Here is a 3,857-nt window from a genome sequence, read left to right on the forward strand (position 1 = left end):
CAAGAACAAAAAATAAAAAATTTAAAAAAAAATTAAAAAAGAAAAGAAAAGAAAAAAAGAATACTGTGCCCCTTTCTCCTAAACCTTAGTTCAGCGTCACTATTTAGGTTTAGACTTAGAAGCTTTATTTGTAATAGAGGTAGTTTGTTTCCTCCTGGTCCTTTCCTTACAACTTGGGGACTGCCACAAGGTAAACCAGGGACCTGAACTGTAGCTGCCTGGTCCAAGCAGACAGAATTCCCACAGTTGTGATAGAGTTCTAGATTGGCAATACAGTTACATTGTTTCTTCTTTGAAAATAATGTTCTAGACATATGAAACAGGATGCCTCTATTTCCTGATTACTCTGTGGTTTGCTATTGGGCTTCCCTTCTGGGGAAGATTTTTCCCTTCTGGCCAGAATGCTGCTCTGTGAAGAGCCATTTTCCTGTTCTTTATCTACGCTTCATACTTCCCCCGACAGAAAAAAATGGGGGAAAGGAACCATAGCTGCTGCCCAGTGTAGGAGACAGGAGCAGAAACATGGAACTGGCACAACCCACTGGGTAGCCTACCTCTCCTGATCCCACATAACCAACCTATGTCAGAAGGGAGGGAACCACAAGGCCATGCACCAACTGTAAGTTTGCTTGATGTCAAGTCCCTACTATGTTCCAGGGACCATGACATTGCTTTCATAACTGCTGTCTCGTAACACTAAACATAAGCCCAGTGAGATTCAGACTGTCATCACCTCCATTTCTAGTAGCTAACAATCCTAGAGGTTAGGTAACTTGCCCAAAGCCACACAACTTTGGATAGAACTAGCATTCAAATCCAGGTCTTACTAATTCCAAATGAAAGTTCTCTCTCCAATGTACCACTCCATGTCCCATTCCTCATTTTCTGGAGATCCATTCTTGAGCTTCATTTTCCTAAATGAGGTCTCATGGCACTCCACCAAAATTAGTGCATAAGCGTGGGCAAAAATGGCACAGATTCTACTCACAGTGGTCCTATATTGGGCCTCAAGGAAAATAATTGATTAATTTAAAAAACCTTTCTATATCAATAGAATAGAAGTGAGAACACAGAAGGTCAATTGATTTTCACCTACGGTGCCAAGACAATTCAACGCAGTAAAAAAATAGTCTTCAACAAACAATGCTGGGATAACTGGACATCTACATGCAGAAAAATAAAGTTGGACCTTATATCATACCATGTACAAAAATTAACCCAAATGGATCAAAGACCTAAAGTTAAAACTATTAAACTCTATTGGGGGGAATAGGGGAGGGACAGCGGTGGGGGGAGCTGGGGAGGGATAGCCTGGGGAGAAATGCCAAATGTGGGTGAAGAGGAGGAAGGCAGCAAAACACACTGCCATGTGTGTACCTATGCAACTATCTTGCACGTTCTGCACATGTACCTCAAAACCTAAAATGCAATAAAAAAAACTATTAAACTCAGGGAAGAAAACACAGGCGTAAAACTTCATAATCTTGGATTAGACAATGGCTTCTTAGACACGGCATCAAAAGCACAAACAACAAAATAAAAAATAGATAAGTTGGACTCCATTATAATTAAACACTTTTGTGCTTCAAAGGACATCATTAAGAAAGTGAAAAGGTAACCCACAGAATGGGAGAAAATATCTGCAAATCATGTATCTCATAAGAGTTCAGGAGTCAGAATAGATAAAGAATTCTTACAACTCAACAACTGAAAGATAACCCAATTTTAAAAATAAGTAAAGGATTTAAATAAACATTTCTCCAAAGAAGCTATACAAATGAAAAAGTAAGTGTTGGATTTGGTGGCTAATGCCTGTAATCCCAGCAATTTGGGAAGCCCAGGTGGGAGGATTGCTTGAGCCCAGGAATTCAAGACCAGCCTGGACAACATAGTGAGACCCCATCTCTGCAAAAAATTGAATAATTAGCCAGGTGTGGTGGTGCATTCCTGTATTCCCAGCTACCAAGGAGGCTGAGGTGGGAGGATTGCTTGATCCCAGGATTACAAGGCTGCAGTTACCTACAATCATCATATCACCGCACTCCAGCCTGGGTGACAGGGTGAGACCCTGTCTCTAGCAGAAAAGAAAAAGAAAAAGTGCTCAAAATCATTAATCATTAGGGAAATGCAAATCAAAACCACCGTGATACCATTTTACACCCACTAGGATGACTATAATAAAACAAGATAGACAATAACAAGTATCAGGATTTGGAGAAACTGGAACTCTCAGACATTGCTGATGGTAAAATGGTGAAGCCACTTTGGAAAACAGTTTGACAGTTCCTTAAAGAGTCAAGTGTAGAGTTACCATATGACCCAGCAATTCTACTTTTAGTTAGTTATATACCCTCCAAATTTAAAACATATGGTCACACAAAAACTTGTACATAGATGAGCAAAGCAGAATTATTCCTGATAGCAAAACAGTGCAAACATCCAAAGGTCTAGCAACTGATGAATGGATAAATGTATTGGGTCTATCCATACAATGGAATAATATTTGGCAATAAAAATAAATGCAGCAATGATACATCCTAAAAAACAGATGAACCTTGAAAACATTATGGTAAGTAAAAGAAGACAGACACAAAAGGTCATATATTGTATAATTCTATTTCTATGAAATATCCAGAATGGGGAGGGAGGGAAGGAGAGAGAAAAGAGAAAATAAATTAGTGGTTACCAGAGATTATGAAGGAAAAAAGGTAAGGAGAATGACAGCTAATGGGTAGGGGTTTCTTTTGGGGCTGATGAAAATGTTCTGGAATTAGATAGTGGTAGTTGCACAACCTTGCAACTAAATTGTACACTTTAAAATGGTGAAGTTTATGGTATGTGAATTCTATCTCAATGAAAGAGCAATGTTTAAAAAAAACTTAGCCATTTAGTTTTAAGGGAAAAAAGTGTGAGATATTTTAAAGTAAAAAAAAAATCACAATAAAAAATTTTAACTGCTTTCTATTTTGAAACGATTGTAGATTTACAGGTAGTTGCAAAATTAGAGTCGTTTGAATCCTTTATCAAGCTTTCCACAATGGTGACATCATATGCAACTGTAGTACAATATCAAAACAGGAAATTGATGCTGGTACAATACTGTTAAAACTTATTCCGTTTTCACTGATTTTACACTCACATATGTGTGTGTGTGTGTGTGTGCGTGTGAGCATGTGTGTCTATGCAACTTGATCCCATAAATAGATTCATGTAACTCCCATGACCATCATGATATAGGACTGTTTTATTACCACAGAGGAACTTCCTCATATTACCCATGTATAACCACATACCCCCACCTTTGTTTCTGTCCCTGGCAATCACTGGTCTACTTTTCATCTCTACAGCTTCGTCATTTCAAGGATTATACAAATGGAATCATACAGTATGTAATATTTTGAGATTGTCTTTTTTCACTAAGCATAATGCCCTTAAAGATCTGAATTATAATGTATCCACAGTTCATTCCTTTCAGTTGGCTGGTCAGTTTTCCACGGTGTGCACATACAAGAATTTGTTTAACCACTCATCCATTGAAAGACATCTGGATTGTTTCCAGTTGTTTGGCTATTACAAGTAAAGCCGCTGAAAATATCTAAAATTTACACCCCTCCCAATATATAAGAAAACAAATGTCAAATCAATAAAATATCAAGAAGAGCTGTGATTTAAAATTTTGAATTTTGACTCCATGAACACATAATAAGCCAGGCAACAATTTTAACAAAAACATTGTCTCTCTTAAGAACATATAAAAGTAATCAACTGTACTTAAAATGCAATGAGGTATAAAAAAGAAAAACAAAATAACAAGAACATATAAAAGCAGGTGGAGTGAAATATCAAAGAAAGACATT

This window comes from Callithrix jacchus, chromosome X (genome assembly GCF_049354715.1).
Source record: "Callithrix jacchus isolate 240 chromosome X, calJac240_pri, whole genome shotgun sequence".
NCBI classification, from domain to species: domain Eukaryota; kingdom Metazoa; phylum Chordata; class Mammalia; order Primates; family Cebidae; genus Callithrix; species Callithrix jacchus.